The sequence below is a fragment of the Takifugu rubripes genome, chromosome 3, assembly GCF_901000725.2.
Source record: "Takifugu rubripes chromosome 3, fTakRub1.2, whole genome shotgun sequence".
Lineage (NCBI taxonomy): Eukaryota > Metazoa > Chordata > Actinopteri > Tetraodontiformes > Tetraodontidae > Takifugu > Takifugu rubripes.
The window spans coordinates 3,500,119-3,519,171 of record NC_042287.1 but is presented as its reverse complement, the minus strand read 5'-3'; the positions used below and the strand labels follow the sequence as shown (position 1 = coordinate 3,519,171).

Genomic DNA, 19,053 nt, shown 5'->3' with positions numbered 1-19,053 from the left:
CACACCTCTTATGTTACATCTAATGAAGAGAGGGGGTCGCTGGGGAAGCTGCAGCATGGTACAGCACCAGGCTGTGAACTCGGGCCCCACTTAAGGGTGTGTTTTCCTCATGCCGCCCTGTTTCTGACAGTCTGGGCAAAATCTTGCACGCAGGAGGGCGGCAGGAGGTCATTTTGTGGAGCGCTGGCAGAGCTCCTTTTGTTCCTGCTTGCACAAAGGAAGTGTGGAGGTGTCATCCTGGAGGAGCTGCCCTACCTGAGCAGATCTGTGGGCTGCAGATACCACATCAGGTTAGTGCCTCTGAAGAAAAGCTCACCTAGGCAAGCGGGGCGGGGACAATAAACATTTCCTCAACCGGGAATATTGAGCGGGACACCAAAGTCGCCATTATACTATTTAGCAAAACACAATATACAAATTCAATTTTTGTCTGGTTAAAATAATTGAAAGGTGAACTGTTTTTACTAAAGTTAAAGTAAATGCATCGTCCACGGATAAAGACCCGCGGCGCTGGGGCCTTGAATCGGAACCCTTCCAACTGAGAGGGGACAGCGCTAACCTCAACCCGAATGAGGTGATTTCAGTTTAACGGGTTCTGCTTTAACTATTTTGGGGAGAAAATCCAGAAAGCTTCCAAACCGAAGTTATACTACGTGCTACTTGCAGAACCAGGAGAGCCGTTGCTCCGGAGAAAGATGGAAATCCAACTATTCACTAGAATTGGGAGTAATGCAGGAAGCAGCAGCTGTTTATCAGTGGATCGAACCACTGGGAGGGAATTGAAGGGGTGGGGGACACAATGATAAAACTTTGAGGGATTGTGTTGTCACGAGTCTTGTTATTTGTAAAATATCTGTTTATTGTTCAACTCCATCTCCACACATCCACCTTATCCCCTCAAGATTTCCACCTATGCCTGTAAAACAGTAAAGAGATGGAGACGGTCTGTGGCCACCAGCTCAAAACCATCACTTCCCCTTTACTGGACCCCTGATGCTCCTCAATGTGCCTCACCTTAATAAAAAATGGAATTATATTCAGTCAGATTTCTTCCCCACAGAATTTACAGTCAGTAGCTGCTCATTAAGTCACAGAGACGTCCTCCACAGTCTGCAACACGTTTGTTTCTTTCACTTTATTTCGCCGCCTTCTTACACCGAACAAAGGCCGGTTGGTGGCGGTCACCAGCAGCTCACATTTGGACACTTCCTGTCTTTTCCTCCTTGGAAAAGTGGCTCGATGAGTCATTAAAATACAGCACTGGCTTTGGCTTTCCATTTTAAACAGAGGCTGTTGTTGTCCAGGTCCTCCATGTCCTCAGTGCCCTGCAGCGTCTCTCCACTGCGCACCAGCTCCCTTCACAACAGATGTGCCCCTCTCGGAAACACTGGCAGAGTGATGGCAGACTCACCGGGGAGGGGAAAAAAGCAGAGGCTGAAGTCACAGGATAAGTGTGAGAGTCTCTTGTTAAAGTTAGTGCAGATATTCAGCACGGACACAACCGGTATCAGCCTGAATGAATCAATGTGACAACACAGGAGCAAAATGTGGTCAAGTTGCATAAATGGTGTGAATTCATTCACTTTAAAGAGACAAAAAAAATCAACCTAATCGACTTGGTAATGCCGCAACAGCCAATCAGGGTTGTGCAGGATGAACAGGTGGGCAGTATCTCCCTGCTGTCCAGCAGAGTGGCGCAGCGGAAGCGTGCTGGGCCCATAACCCAGAGGTCGATGGATCGAAACCATCCTCTGCTATCAGCTTTTCAGACCTGTCTTAAAGACATAAAGTCCTGGATGTCTTCAAACTTCCTCCTCTTTAACTCAGGAAACACTGAGGTCATGGTGTTTGGTCCTAAACCTCTCAGGCATAGATTAGATCACATGATCACTCTAGATGGTATCTCATTAACATCTAGGAGTAAGTTTTGACCAAAATCTCTCCTTCAACTCACACATTAAATTAGTCTCTACAAGTGCCTTTTTTCACCTGAGGAACATCACAAAGATCAGGAAGCTGCTGACGCGGCATGATGCTGAAAAGTTAGTCCATGCTTTTGTTACTTCCAGGCTGGACTATTGTAATTCTTTATTATCAGGGTGTCGAAACTCCTCTTTAAGAAGCCTCCAGTGGATCCAAAATGCTGCAGCTAGGGTTCTGACAGGTTTTGACAAAAGAGATCACATAACTCCTGTAATGGCGTCTCTTCAGTGGCTGCCCGTGTGGTTCCCCGTGTCACAATCAGGCGAAGGACGAGACTCCGCGGAGATTTAACGAGCAAATGTTGAATGGGGCAAGTAAACATAAATTATTGTTGCACATTTTTGTTGCATCCAGCATTAACGGGCCATTAGCTCTGAAATCATAATACATCACTTTAGTTCAAACTTAATATCCGTGTCCAAGCAGTGAAAAACCTGGAGGTGACATCCTCTGTCTTTTTTCTTACGCAGTGATTAGAGCTTAATCCACCGAGTGGGACCAAAATGACATTTTATAGCCTGGGAACTGAAGAGACACATTACATTATCATACAGTATCGCTGTAAACACACTCATGCCAAACGACTTAAATAATGCATTTATGACCTTGAAAAAGTTTTTCGGTTCTTGTTGTGAGATGCCCAAGGAAAAGGTAGAGAGAGGTTTCTCCGAATTTGGGATTCAGGGCGATTGCTGTTCGTTTCTCCAGCCTGAAACCACTGACTGGTCCTGCAAAGCATCAAAGTGACATTTTAATCCCTCCTCCAAGACGAAAAGACCCTCTGAAACTGATTCAAACCCAGAAGCCGGAGTCACCTGAGGTGATTTGTGGTGATGTCAACCAGCTAAAATAGCTCCTCATTAGCACCTCTGAAGAAGGTCGTATGATTAATCGTCACCAAAGATTTACAATCCAATTAGAGGGTGTCTGAGTGTGGAACAGATGACTCACCTCTAAGGCGAAACACATCAGTAAAAAGACCCAAACTGCGCATTTTTGGAGGGCTAATTTTCGAAACCTCCATCTGTTTGATGCCGTCAAAGATGGCACACGTCGCCAGAAGTGTTTGAGCGCATCAGTCATCGTGCCATCGTGCTAGCCATGGAAAACACAGTAGCCTATTAGAGTGGAACGCTTTGCATCAACCATTTTGTTCACTTTATCTTCTGTCAGAGACCAGCAGCAAAAGAACTTCTTACTCAAAGACGTATGTGTGTGTGTGTGTGTGTGTGTGTGTGCACATGTGCCGGAAACGCTGCTCTCTTGGAATGACTAATTTAGCAGTGAGCGCCTCTCTGCTCTCGCAGCCTCGCCTGAAGTTTTAATCCCCACATTTGCATGGCTAAACATAGATCAGCCTCCACACATCCAGCAGTGGAATATATTGTAAATGCCTGTTTTGACTGTACCTTCTAAATGTTGTTTGGATTTTAAAAACGAATAATATTAAATCCTCTGAAATGCTGCCGGAATTCACATCGAGGCGAGTGAAACGGCAGCCATTTTCTTTAATCCCTGATTGGACCGGGCCATTCCGTGTCCCAAGGAGTGATTCAAGCGGGCTTTTCCGAGAATTCCAGCGCTGGCTGGAGGAGCACAGATCACAGATGCAATAACTGCATCCTGCCATGCCGATGGAAGGACCTTCTGCGTCCTGCTGAGCTGTGCTACTCTGTCATGCCGCTGTTCGCGACACACAAAAGATGGATACGGCTCGGCACTTTACAGGTGTCAATTTCTGACCCATCGGATCGTGTGTCTGATTGTGTTCCACTGCCTCCGCTTCCTCCGTAAGTCATTTTGTTTTAGCTTGATACATGATGACAGACAATTTCAAAGACTGGAGAAGAAAATTCACCCATGAAGTACCAACAATTGATGACTCCGCGCAGCAGAGGTGCCCTACACAGGGCCAGCGCCTGTGTAATCTGATTACATTAGACTCAAGCGTGTTGAAATGCTACCAGGGTTAAATTAAAGTGCAGCGACGTGAGAAACCAGCACACACCGCCCCCTGCTGGTCACTCCAGTGAGGCGTTCACTGTCTTTAAGACCGGTGCTTTTTGTTGTTTAACGGCAATTTCCTCTGCTCCAAATGCGCCATTTTAACTTAGAACATCAGGAAATACTTGATAGTTGTAGTCACAGGAATAGAAAAGTGAATAAAGGTGATTGAATCTTCATTAGCATGTTGAGCAGATGTTCGTGCCAATCAACTTCAGGGTCTCGCCTGTGGCATCAACATGTCCTTTGTGTTGAGCAGTGATGGGATCCATGAATCCGGTCCGATTCGCTGCCACTTTGTACTGGTCTGTAGCTGTGCTGGGATCCAGTAGACCGATCACATTCACTGTTGGGTGGGTCTGACCTTTGACATCTCTCTGCAACTGGGTCCTGGAGCTGCCTTGCTTATAGTTGTGTTCCATGAAATGATCCACAATTACGCTCATTCTTGTGCTGCAAACCGCGGCATGTGTTTGGAGGCGCATTTACACACGCTGCACATATGTTTGATTAACAATAAAACTCCATAACCATTCAAACTAAGAGCTCTTGTTAGACTTTTGGAGTGAAAGGGACCTTGAAGGGTCTAGACTGGCTCCTTCTTTCTTCGGAATGTTGTCTGCTCTTTCCCCTCCCTCCTGGTTGTCCTCTTGTCGTGGGCGGCTGCTGACCATCTTAAAAGCATCTCTAAACTGTCTCTCTTGATTGCTGAGATGCTCTTCTGATCTCTGAGGCACTCGGATATTCTGGGGATTCACACAAATATTCCAGGAGTTGTTCTGGAACAGTCCGACTACTCCGCGATGATAAAGACCAGGTGCCCAAGGACACAACATCTCTACCTTTTACACAACCTGTTTGAAAGCATCTATTTCTTGGATGGAAATTCAAAACATCTCAACGCTGCGTTTCCATTAAGTGTTTACACTATTAGTTACGAGTAAATAACGTTTCAATATTGCAATATTGATTTCAATATTGTCTAAGGAAGGTGAGAGGACTGGCTGTGTGTGTGTGTGTGTTTCATTTTTTAACTGCTTTATCCCTTCACATATGGGAGAAGGCAGGGTCCACCTGGATTAGTCACCATTACAGGGTGTATGAGCATTTGTGGGTTTAGTACCTTGCTCAAGGATACATCGGCAGTGTTCTGAAGGTGTTCTTGAACCATCCCCTACTACCGGACCACCTTCTACGCATTGTCCACACCAGGGTTTGAACCAAGAACCCTTCGCTTCTCAGCTCAGACTCAGCTACCACTGCCCATGTGTGTTTATTGAGCACCAAAATTTGTCTTTTTACTAGCAAAGTGAGGACATTTTAGGTAAGTCAGTATGGTTTGGCTGGTCTCCACAGCATCAAGGGACTGTTTATGGTTTTTAAGTTGAGGTTAAAATGAGTTTTGTTCAGGGTTAGGGGCTTAGCTGAGATGGTTAGTGCTGTAGTGAGCTGGGTAATGGATTACTCTATGAAAGGCCCCACAAAGATAGAAATACAAGGATGTACATGTATGTGTGTGTGTGTGTGTGTGTGTGTGTCTGTGTTCCCCTTGGCACTGCCAGTGTCTAAGACTTTGTCCACGCTGGAGAGCAGCTTGCAAACACACTCAAAAGGCGTCATTGAGTAGCTTGAAGACGCACTTGCTCATAATGTTCTCTGTCAGCATGTTTCATTTGAACAGCTCACAGATGAGCATCACGCTGGCCAACAGCGGCGCGCCTCCGGTTTGATGTCGTCTCGAAGCCTTCACCCTCCTGTTCCTGTGAGAACAGTAATCTCAGTCACTTTAGTCCATAATGATGGTAATGACAATCATCATTGGAGTGTCGCTGACCTTCATGCGCTGTGGAAAGAAGCTCCCTTCCCCAGTTTCTGACGCTGCTTTTACAGAAGTTTATGTCATTCTAAATCTAGGAACGTAGGTCAAACAAACACAGATGTGGACCATCAAACACAATCCGAATGCAACAACCAGTTTGTTACGTTGCAGCAGTGACGAGGGGACGAGCAAGAACCGACCACCTGCTGTCTGTAACACGGCTGCACAGAGATGGGAAAAAAATTCCGATTGGAATAATTCATTTCCTGTAGTGTGGAAGCGCTGCAGCCTGACTCTGAACTGCTCTGACTGTTTGATCGTTCCTTGGCATAGACCCGACTGTGCCAGTTGTCCCGCTACAGCCAGCTCTAGTCACATTCAGCCTGAGTCACCCGAAGAGCGCACGCACGGCAGAAAGTGAGACATTTGTCGGGGGACACTTGATACGATTGCTGTGATCTTTTTTTTTTTCTTTAGCGCTGTAAACGTGGAAAGTGTTTGTCACGAATGTGTTAAACAAGACCGTAAGTCTGACATTCACAATAATATGATGATATAATGCAAACTGTGGAACATTTGATGTTTAAGGACATCAAATGATCACATAAAAAGGTCTTGTTTGCCTTATCAGGATTATTCGGCTGCATATTTTTAGGTCGATATTCCCGATATTACGGATTCCTCCGTACCTTCACACCAAGATTTAGCTCTTTCTTTCTTTTCATTGTTCTTCTCATCATCTGCTCACAATAGCATGAGACCTCAATGTCTCGCTGGAGTCTGATTCGAGACACCTTCGTGACTAGCGTCCCAAACATTTGGATCAGACCCTGATCGAAAGACCACGTTCTCTCCAACGGACCCCAGGTGGGCAGAACAGGTTCCAACAAGTCCAGAGGTCCTAATCCAGCCTCCTTGGCCCCGGGAGACCCTTCATGAGGCAAAGGTGTCATTATAATATCTAACCTGTTGAAATCTTGATGGATTTTGGTAATTCATTTTTAATGCTGTGAATTTCTGATACCCTTATCTAAACTAGTTTATATATAGACTTCTGTCTGTATGTAGAAATTCTGGTCAGGAAAAGCACTGATATTCAAAGGTGAGGTCACAGGTGTGTTATGGCCAGCATGCATTTAGTATAACTGCTTAAATATTGCCCCTTCTTGTGTTTTTCCCTTTCTGTACAGATACAAAAGCCATTTTAATGGCAGAGAAAGCAAGAGTTTCTGATGCAGGACATCAATGTACCAGATTTTGTGGTCATCTGTTGATGTCCCAGCATGCCCCTGGCTCTGTTTGTAAAGTCAACAGTTGAACAGAAAACCTTCCAGAGCCCTGGAAAATCACACCGTGTGAGCAGTGGAATCCTGCCACGGTGGGAACTTTTAGAGAGCGCGCGAACCTGGAAAGATCAACGTGGATTTTAAATCCGATTCGGTCCTTTGTTGACGACGTGTTGATTTTTTTGAAGGAAGAAACGGAAAACACGAATTGCTGTGCGAAATCACCGCAGCTTCGATCGCTTCACAATTTATCTATTTTATGAAGATTAGTCTAATCTGAAGAAGCTAATCTGAATCTTGCCCCGGTATGTCGCTATGGCGCTAAGTCTGATGTGTTCTTAATAGTTAGCATGTTGGCATCTCCTGGGGATGAGTCGCCTCCTGGCTATTGATTTTTCTCTCTGCGTGTGTTAAATGTTTATTAAGACAGTTCAGGGGAAGCAGGACGCCCTAAAGCAACATTCTCTTCTGTTGCGGCGTGTCCTCCCCCATCATTCTCTCTATATCAGGGAACACATATTGTCTTGAGGACAGCCCACATCCACCTTGTCCCACATCCATTTCAGGGCCACTGGCCTCTTACAGTCTCTTTCCGCTCACCAGAACAGAGCTTAGATTCTTAGATTAGCTTCTCTCAGAACTCTGCCGCTGAATGGCTGCACCGGCAGGTCAGGACTCGCTCCGACAATAGAATGGAGAGGTCCTCGTGCGTCTCGCCGTCCGCCACATCGAGGATGACTCGGCTACCTCAGCGCAGCGGGAGAGGATCAGAGAGGCGGGAGAGAAAGTGAAACTCTTTTTCTTTGTGCTTCGACTCAGCTCTCACAAAGGCAGGTGAGATATGAACCGGCTCTGCTTGAGTCTTGGGCGCTTGATTCTCTTTTATTAGCCGAGCTGACGGGTTAGCGCAGCTGACAGACTGTTTCACAACCACTGTTGCCCCCTTCATGCTGTCAGCTGGCTCAAAAGGCAGGACTGTAGATGAGCTCTTGCCAGACCGGGGGGGGGGGGCACATGATGCCATGGACATGCCGTGTTTACATGACTTTAGTGTCGACCTTGTTCCTGTTGTGCAAACATGGTGGAGAGAACAAGAGATACTCGTACTTTGGGAGCAGCAACTCTCTCTTGCCTAAAATAAAGTGGACCAGGCAATTGTTGGTGATTGCAGGATGGCCCCGACCTTAATAGAACCTGTAGCCATGAAGATGTCAGACAGCCCCACATCATGCTGAGAACGAGTTCAAGAACAGGTGAGAAACAAATTCACAGGCGTTTACTCGTCTAGAAAGGGTTACAGAGAACTCCAGTGAACCACGGCGAGAGCCATTATCCATAAATAGAGAGAGTTTTTGAACAGCAGCGATCCGTCTCAGAGTGGGCCAACACCTAAGAACTCTGGGTAAAACTGTCCCCCGCGTTAGGGTACAATACGAAAACCACCGTCCTCCTGAATTTAAAGCAAAAAAAGTTGATGAATGTGGAACCTCTTGTGCTTCTGTTACAGTCAAATCTGATGAAGATGCCGTGGCGAGACTTTGCTACAGGCTGCTCAAGCCTGAAGACCCTCCAATGTGGCTAAATGAGATAATTCTGCAAAGACGAGCGGGCCAAAAGTCTCCGCGGCCATGTGAGAGTGCGACAGACTCACTGCCAGTTACTGCAAACACCTGATTACAGGTTATGCTGCCAACGTGGCACCAGCACTTATTAGGTTTGGTGGGCAATTACTTTTCACTCCTGGGCGATGCAGGTTTTGAGCGAATCTTCTTCAGTGAATGAAAATAATCATTTAAAGGCTGCAATTAAGTTTCTGGAGCTCAAACTGTCAAATGGGACAAGCTGAAAACTGCATCGTGCCCAATTTGTAGAGTTGTACCGTTTATCTACGTGTCACGTTAACAACAGCATTAATAACATCATTTCATTGGCAAGAGAAGAACTGACTAAGCTAAAGTCATAAGTGGTGGAGAGAAATCACAGCATATAAAGCCAGCGTGATTTAATAATAGGCTACATCGTTGCAAAGAGATGTCCTAATTATCTTTATGCAGTTTCTCTATAAAGAAGCAACAAACTGTGAGTTTCCCGGTACTAAATCAAGATTGCTAACACATTTTTTTGTCTATTCAGCTTCATTTTCGAATGATTTTCAGCAATTATGACTGATAATATGCTCTGCACCATATTTCATTTTTTTATCAGCACTTGCTCCGCTGCCCACAGGAAATATTAGTGCACTTGTAAAACCTCCGATCTCCCCATGAGCTAAATAGCGTAACGTTTTGTCTGGTGTCCTAAGTCTCTTCACCATTTCTATAATTAGAGATTTGTTTTTAAAATGCAGAACAAAATTGGCCACTGCTTCAACTTGGTTGAATAGTTGGTTAATGAGGTCAAAGCTAGTTTGATTGTTAGCATTTCTACAGAATAACGGCAATAACAACAACAACAACGTAAATAACACTTTTAAGTCCCAAACCATTTCATGGCCTGTTGTGTCTCTTTAGCATAACTGCTAACGTCTGCTAACGTGTCTCCAGCTCCTGCCTGGGTTCAGGCGGTGTGCTGATCATGATTACAGAGAAGTTGGATTTTCATATTGTTCAGACACAGTCTCGCCATCTTGACCTTTCAGCCGGTTTCGGGGGACTGTTGCGTTCAAGATCAATGCAGCGGCTACACTCTGGGGACGGGCCCAATGTGAGGGGAAGGTTTGTCTTCACGATACTGGGCGTGATTGTCGGTGAAGGCATCAATATGTTGGCTCTGCTTTTGAATCTAATACATCCAAATATAGCTGCATTCTCTTTTTGTTGTTCTTTTTTGTTGTTAGTAAGTCAAATTTGAAATAACCAGACAAGTATTTAAAGTCATAAGTTTAGGTTTGTGTTCACGTTACGTCACTGAATATATTTTTGGGCCTCATTTCTGTTAGTTCTATTGGTACAGTCCAAACTTTACCCCCCCGGGGTCTGGCTGAGGTTACTGCCTTGTAAGGACTGCATTGTTTCTTTCACTTGCTTTTCACTGCTGTACTGACTCTTGGTGCGGCCCTTTTTGAACTGACACTGGAATTCAGATCCTCCTTGATGCTCATCCAGAGTTTAAAGTTCTAGCGGAGCGGCACAGGCTGTAAACATGCTTCCTATGCCTCTCCTCTCCTCTCCTCTCCTCTCCTCTCCTCTCCTCTCCTCTCCTCTCCTCTCCTCTCCTCTCCTCTCTCCTCCTCCCTCTGTACCCACCCCTCCCATCAGCAGGAGGGTCCTCCACCATGAGCCTGGTCCTGCTCAAGGTTTCTTCCTGTTAAAGGGGAGTTTTTTCTTGCCACTATTGCTTTTTTGATGTCAGGCCCTGGGATTCTGTATTGATTGATTGATCGACGTTTCCCAAGCTGTAAAGACGCCCTATGAGCAGCGACATAGACTTTTCATTTGCGCACCGGTAAGGTGCTAATGACCGTTGATCGGCGTTTATTGGGAAGATGGAGCGTTCAAAGTCATTTTAGCAATTATTGCGGTGGCATCTGGCGAGAACATTAATTGCCAATCAGTTGATCCTATCAGTTTACCGGGGTTAAGACCATCTAATCTACTTAATGTCATCCACCTTCGCTGCCTCGTCACGTCGATTGAATGTTGTTTAATTATCAGCCAACTGTAGAAAGTCAATGAACTATTAAATAACTTAATGATTTGGGGCTTTCGCTCCAGTAGCTTATTTATAGTAAAATGGCTCCGGGCGCATTCTTTTCCACATAAATGTCTGCTGTTGTGAACAACAACAGGGTCTCTGAGGGGGGACTTGGATTTGCTCTTTTTAAACATAGTTTTTAAGGAAGGAAGCAAAACTGTGTCCCGCGAGCTTTTAATGCTCCATTTAAAATGTACCTGCATCACACTTCCTCAGCTCACACCTCCTCGTCCTCCTCCAGGGTGCCATTTCACCAAAAACACCAGGAGTTTTTGCAGTCTGTACGGATCGTTCCCCCTTTTCTAAGGACTTAAATGGAAAACTGAAAGTTGTGGATTATTCAGGACAGCTAAGAGGCAGCTGCGGTAAGTCTCAGCCGCATGAGAGATGTCATCTCGCTCCATATGGTGGCCGAAGGCAGCTTTCCTTTACTGAGGATTCCTTTTTACTGCTCACCAACTGAGATCCTGGAGAGCCGTCCCGTTTCTCCAGCAGCCAACCTGCCGGCCTGCATCAGCGCGAGGAGTCGCTCATTACAGATGTATGACCGTGGAACCATGAATCATTCAGACGTCCCTCTGATCTACTCCGAACTGACACAGAATGCATAATCCCCTACACAAACCACACTATAGGTCTTTCATATTTCACTCAATTAACTGCACGGTATTCACGTTCTAATCTAATACCACGCTACTGTATGTCAAACACGCAGACCGCATGTGGCCCCTAATGAATGAACATGCGGCCAACCGCCATTTTCATCTTTTTTTTCCCGCGTTCCTCTGACAATCAGTAGCACATTTTGATGCCAATGTTTCTGTTCGTTGATGACCAACAACGGTTGTTTTCACTTTTCTCTTTGGCATATTTAAATTGACAAAAAGAACTAGCGGAGCTAATTTTACCCTTGGCATTAGTCGTCCGTGGAAAAGACAGGCAACAATAATACATTATCAACACCAGTATTTCTGGTGTGAAAAGATGATAAACATCAGCTCTTTTGTCTTCCGCCTTTTTCTTCTTCTGGGTGGTAAAAGTAGTGAAAAAATGTTCAACCATGGCAACAGGAAGGAGCCTTGAGCAGGACCAATAATGGTTCGAGTGGCTGGGATAAGTTGGTGAGAAGTGGTATTGTTGTAAACATATGTTTTTAAAAAAAACACATCTCCATGACAATGTGGGTCCAAATAACGCTGCCCTCAGTGACTCTGCTCTCTATGATGACATCACTTTCCCCGCACGCCGACGGTCACATAAGCTGATCGTTGTCGGCTGCTGCTGCTAATTTTCTAAAAGTATATTTAAAGTCACGCCTTGATTGGACTGCTATGCCAAGAAGTGATTAATGTGCTAATAAAGACGGAAACAGTGCCTCAGAGTGCTGATGGTGCCAAACAGCCACACCATGTGAAGCTGAAGACTCAAATTCTGCCTTCTTTTTTTGTCTTGGCACTTTGGATGTGTTATCAGTTTCAATTAGGCAGCATATCAAGGGTAAGAGTGGCCAGTTCTCCTCTGTTTGCCTCTCCTGATGTCAGCGAAGCCTCATTCTCACCAGGTGTTGTCTTTGGAGCAACACTAGAACACACCTTTGTACATGCCCCACTTTAAGCTTAATTTGTCATCATTTACTTCCATTCACAAAATTTTGAAATGTGCCTGTGTCTCTCCAATTTATTGAGTAATTCTCCCCCAAAGAAGGAACAGGTGCGTCATCAATGTGATGTTGTCGTCCATCCCATCGGCTCCATCCATCCAGTTTCGCTCCACTTCAGGTTGATCATCCATCCATCTGTGGCGTGTTGGAAAGCGTCCATATTCTAAATGGCCACGCTGATGCTCTCACAGCCCAACTGAACTTACAGAAGCAAACAAAACACACAGGGGAAGGAAAATCCATGGAAATGGCAGGCATGGATTTACTGCTAGCGCAAGTTAGCCCAGGTCAATGACAACCGGTGACAGTTCTAACTGCAAACAAGTCCATCCATCCATCCATCCATCCACCCATCCATCAGCCATCATCCATCCATCCATCCATCCATCCATCCATCCATCCATCTTCTACTACTTTTTCTATTGGTGTGTGGGTGGGGGGTGTCTTTTGGTGAGGGCTGGAGGAGCACCACTAATTACAGTCCCAACCGTTCACACCTGAGGCCGACTTAGCTAATTCACCTCTCCCCAAAAGACATGACTTTGGAATGTTGGTACCTAGACAGAACCCACACAGACACAGAGAGAACATGTTTAACTCTACCCAGATAGGCCTCTGGACCCCTGGGGATGCGAACCTAGTTGCCGTGAGGCCGCGGCACTAGCCCACTGCACCCCTGCAAGAACTCATAATGATTGAAAGTAAAGGAATAAAACACATTTGAAATCTACCCTCGCAGTACTGGAGGAACCAGGGCAGAGCCTTCAACCTTTAGTTCTTTGAACCGGCTGCAACTGGAGACAAACACAGTGTCAGTGTTTAAAACCAGCCTTAACGGATTCCTTTTGAGGAGGCTTATCACTAAGTGAACACAGGAATGAGCTCAGTTGAGCTGCTATAAGCTCAGACTAGCTCCTTTCTCCCATGATGCACCAAAATCTCTCCCTCTTGGCTCCGCATTAGCTATACATTCATGGCCACATATTCGCGTATTGTACTGCCAGAGCCTGTCTGTTTTCTTCTGGGTCTGGCTGATTTGAGATATAGTCCGTCAAGACCCAAGGTCAAGTGGCCCACGCTCCACAGGAGATCTGAAGATGCACCATGACTTCTTTTCTATTACCAATGATCCCTTTTTCCATGAACAGATTAACTCTGATATTGCTGATGTTCTCTGTATGTGGCATCTATTGTACGTCTGGACGTCCTGCTCCACAGCCATGTGTTAGGGAAGGTTTAGTAAAAAAAAACTGTGCCATGGTTTGGTTTATTACCCATGATTCCTCAGACAGGGTGTCGATTGTCACCTTTCAGGCTCAGTCAGAGAACTTCCAGCCTCTGACAGGTACAGTATCAACTACTTCCACGCTGAAAGTTCTCACTAAAGCCCCCATCTTCCTGCTCACGTCTTCCCCCAAAGATACCCCAGCTCTTCCTGTTACCCCCATCCTCTCATCCTCCTCCTTCTCTGACTCGCAGCCGTTTCCTGCTGTAATGCAGGTCGGGGAGAGCAGAAACCACTGGAAGCCGCTCTCAGCAGCTCTGTGTGCGTCTCTGTCGAGCGTTTCTTAATTACCTCCCTGAGGAGCGCCGCTGTTGTCAGACGGAGACAGAGGAGGGTGCGAGGGAGCGTGATGGGAGACAGTGAGAGGATAGGAAGGAAGAGGGAATGTTGACAGCAACAGGAAGAGAACATTTATGAAAACAAAGAAATTGAAGGGGAATCAGGTAGAGGCGTGAGGAAGCGTCTCGCCCGGGATCTCCTTTTCGGTCTCGGTCTGTCACCATGGCTGTGCTGATTGAACGCCATCATCATCCTTTCAATCTTCTCAACATGCTGCCGTGGGTCAGAGGCTGGAGCTTCCCTGCCCTGCCAGCATTTTAAAGGGTCTTCTCGCTTCTGTGCAAAAAACGCTAAATACCCCAACCTTGAGTAGTGCAGCTCGACTAGTGGAGACGGAGAGTTTACCTTTATCCTACTTAGCAACATAAATCCCAATGCCATTGTTTTAATGTTTGAATTTGTTGTTTCAAATACTCTCAGTGGACAACAAAGTCTTCAGTGATGCATCAGGTCTCACACGCATGCTTGATTTTTCACCTCCTGGTTCACAAAGAGCTGCAAGCTCGCACACTGAGTGTGAGAACCCCCGCAGTCCAGACTAAAGAGCATCATCTTAAATGGCGTTTCTCTCCGTGCTGACAGCCACAGACCCTAACAAGAAAACACTCAGACAGATCGCTAGAACCATCCAATGTTCTCCACCGCTACATAGATCCCTGTCAGCACTAGCTGCTAGTGGATAAAGGCCGGCATGCAAACCCAAAACATCTTCACTGGGCAGAAAAATAACAGGATTTGGCATAAATGTCTTCCAAAAATAACTACAAAAAAAACAAACACCCAAAAGGTATTTAAACAGCTCGTGACCCAGAGATAAGTTAAAACATTTGATCTGGCTTATGCATCCAAACATCCAATTCCATCCTTGGTTATCATTTAAATAAAGGCTTTTTAAAAAAATCAATCAATCAATTAAGCAATATAATGACCACATTTAAGGAAAACAGCCAATAGTTTAGGCACCACACCTATCCATCCATCCATCCATCCATCCATCCATCCATCCGCTTTCCCTGATGGGGTCATGGAGGGTCACCAACATTATTAATATTCTTCATATTTTGTGTCTGAATTGTAATCTTATGTTCACAGTTTGTCGTCAGACACATTTGGCCCATCTGCAGTGAGGAATTATGGACCCCTCAGAATGTTTAAAGTTTTATCATATCTCTGTGAACAGAAATAGATCCAAGTTTTTGAACTTGGATTTAAGGGGGTCTTAAAAAAAATCCCAGGCACTTAAGGTCCCAAGACAATTAATGACCAGCGAGAAATCCTGGAGTGCCCGAGAGAGGAGCTCAAGGCCATTTAGTTGATTCCGTGATGGTGGCTATTTTCACAGCTTTGCATGGAACGCTTGAATCTGTTGTATTCAAACATCACAATAGTAGTTAATGGATGATAACCACGGCAGAATGCTTCAATGAGCAATAACTCGCGTTTATTGATATTAGATAAATCCAACGCTGCATTTTGCATTTTAGGTGAGTGGATCGACGAACAGGACGCTAGCTCCCAGTGACTCCATCTACAACACGGCTACCGCAAACTGCTTTGTTGACAGAAAGTCCAGTCGCATAAATTATGCACGCCAATCGAGCGACTGCCGTGTTTTATTTTGTTGTGCTTGGGCCATCTCACCACAACAATCCATAGAAGTTAGCCAGCCAAGTAGCAGCTGCAGCTAGGTGTCTACACGTCTACAGCTCAGTGCTTGGCTCCTGATTGCATGGTCTGAATCAGCACGGCGGTGGTCTCTGAATCACTCCATTATGGCTCATTAGGTTCCACACACATCAAACTGTTTGTAAACAATTCAACAGCGGGAGCTTCCTGTTTCTGAGTCAGCAAAAATGCAGCGCGTGTACAGATTACATAGGCCGCCACGTCTTCCATATAAATCGACTCCCAACTGAGCTAGCTGGGGTTGGTAGTCCGACTTCATTCGTAGTTCTCTATGGCGTTTTGAAACAAACTCAGAGTCCACGTGCCTTTTTATGTCATCGAACTAACACAGAAGTGCGCTTTTCTTACATGCAGGTATACACTCTTAATGATTTGTTTGCATGGATTGATCACTTTAATGTCGTCATCATATCGGCAAGACACCGAAGGACTTTTACGCCATTCAAAAGCTCTTTGTAAAAAGCTAATTGCTGAACGTGGCTCTAAAAGGCGCGACGATCAATGGTGCCTTTTGCAAACGTTATTGACTTTTTTCCATCCTGTGTCATAAGAAGTCTTCAAGCATTCAAAGCCGCTTTCTTTTTGATTTTGCGAGTCGAGTATATCGCCTTGCGCCCAATCCCTCATCCAAATATTGACAAATCGAGTGAATGAGGACGTTTCCGCTCTTCGGCGTGTCCGTAAATAACAAAGCTCATTATGCTGGTTCCAGACTCTTCTGATCAGCGATGGGGGCGAAGACCAATAAAAAAGGGATCGGTGTGAAACTGTCATTCATCACGCTCTTTTCTCCCCTCTCTTCACGTTCCTTCCTGCTCCAAGCAGAGAACAACCAAATTTAAGCAACACTTCTCTCTGCGGTGCTGCTATTGCTTCCTTACGTCCCTTTCCCTCAGTAATAGACCTGTTATGTAAATAAAGGATGATTCACGTTACCTGAGGCGGAATGCATGAAACATCCGCGCAAGGTCGGTCGCATCTGCTGCATATTCAAGGGAACGTGAACGATCGCGTTAAAATCAGAGTATCAGAGGATCTCCGGCTTTGATTAAATCGTGCCAGCGAGGTAGGTTGAGCGCAAGTGTTCATTCCTATTTATTCGTGACTTAAACGTGGATTTGGGATTTCCGTCATCAGAAAAACTCTGGAAAACTTTGCAGGCGGATTTCACCTTTGTGAAATGGAAATGAAAACGGGACCAGGCCGTCAGTATTATTCGCTAAAACATCAAGCCAGGGGTATTACCCTCGGTGGCGTATTATTCCCCCCCTTTGGACAGGCTGCATTAGTAAATGTGTGCTGACAGCAGAGGTTACCTTGAGCGGGCCGTCGGTCCTGGGGGCTGTATGTCTTCATTTACCCCGGTATCTGCAGATGCCAGGGAAAACAGGAAAGTTATTTTCTGTCTCTGGCCTGCAGGGAAAACTCGGACTAACGATCTCAGCCATGTTGATTGCTACCTCACTCCTGGAATCCTGGAATAGCACCTCACTTTTAGGCTCGAGAGATGAGAAGGGACACGGGGAGAGTGTCTGTGCATGTGTGAATACAGGCGAGGCAACCACACGTACGCTCACACGTGCGCACACACGCGCACGGTGCCAAGTGAGGTCAGGTATGCTGTGATTAAACTCAACCTGGGTGTCCAACTATTAATCATGTGGATTATTTGGGTCAAACTGGATGCAAACCCCTTCCATGACATCACTCCGCGGCTCTATACTGAGCCCACAGGTTGGGCTGGCGTCAGGCCGTGAGTGATCTGGTCTCAGGTTCAGGCTGTGCCCTGATGCCGTGTCCTCAACCCTGCGAAATCTAGGAATTTCTTCGCTGCACCTGCGCACATTAGCTTGGGAGCGCCGCAAAAGTTACAGTGACCTTTTTCTCTTCTTTTGGCAGCCAAAAAGTGCAGGTGCACCTCCGGCGCAGCCCAATAGAGTCAGAGGAACAGGACAATGTTATCAGTCACTGCCAAATAGATCCGCTCCTTTCAGACGTATCTGATTATACTACGGAGACCAGGATGATGTCTGCTGTCTGCATGGCTTCTCATTTTAATGAAATAATAATACAAATATCAATTGCAGACCGATGCATGGGAGCCTTCCTGTCGGCCGCAGGACGCCTTCTGTCCAAACTTTAAGACACCGAAGTGGTGCAAACAAAAAGTGCATCAGATGAATAATAACATTCAGCATCCCGTCAATGGTTTGTTAAATGATGTGGATGTAGCTGCTGTAGAACTGTGTTTTTTCCCATGCTTGACTCAGCACCTGTCCTGTGTGTCTCGTGCGTTGCGAGCGTGTGGTGTGTTCTCTATTTTTCTACTCTAGTGTTCCCAAACAAAACTCCCCGAGACAGTTTATTTATACCAACTATGAGCGATGCGCTTGTGTCGCCAGTGTAATGAATAAATTGCGTCGGAAGGTTGGAGTGTGCATATTTACTTTGTAATAATAAACGACGTGGCCTCCGCCGCGGTGCACGCAAGCGAGGGTGTCACAGACTGTGGCTCTGCGCTGCGAGGAAGATTATTGGGCTAGAAGCTTTTGGATTGTTGCTCATTTGTTTGCTACGGAACTGGACAAAGTGCGGAGGCAGGTTCCTTGATTAATTTAAATTTAGAAACCTTTTTTTTTTTCAACATTAATGGATAATGGATGTTCGGGACAGCTGGTAGGGAACAGGGGCCTGCGGCAAAGGGTGGAAAGACGTGAGATGGTGTGTGTTTCAGGGGGGCGGGGCCTAATATTTCTAATTAGGTATAAAATGTCAGGTGGTTTAAATGTCGTGACTAATCGGGTTTAGCTGCGATAGTCTTATGGAGCTACTCTAAACACTGCATGCTAACTGAGTATGAAACGTAGACAACTGCAAATAGTAACCAATGGAACCAGGTTTAAACATACTTCCAGCCTTAAACTTGTATTAGTAAACTGCTACTGTGTAGCTTTAATTCTGCACAGTCATGATGCTGCACCCTACAGCAGATAGATAAATGGGCAGACCCGGTCCTATATGGTCCTGAACAATGCCCGGGGCTTTTTGCTGACTCCTCGCCCCTCACTTGCTTTGAACGCAGCTTTGTCCTCTGCTGTTTGTCGCTCATTATATCAGAACGATGTAATCTGAAAGTAGACGAAGGGAGCAGGAGTCTCAGCTGCAGGGCCCAAAATGATGGGTTATTACAGCTAACCGCGGGCTAACAACACACCGGCTAATCCTCAGGGTGGCTATTGCCAAAAACCATAATAGGCACAGCCGTAAGCCAAAGACAGTGTCACACCTCTGTCCCCAA

The 19,053-nt window shown here is 45.7% G+C and overlaps 1 non-coding gene across 1 annotated transcript; it reads left to right on the top strand.

The window, feature by feature from the left end:
* The first annotated feature begins 1,685 nt into the window (after positions 1-1,685).
* Positions 1,686-1,757, top strand: trnam-cau (transfer RNA methionine (anticodon CAU)). Its single transcript has one exon. It is a non-coding gene; the product is annotated as a tRNA-Met (tRNA).
* The last annotated feature ends 17,296 nt before the right edge of the window (positions 1,758-19,053 follow it).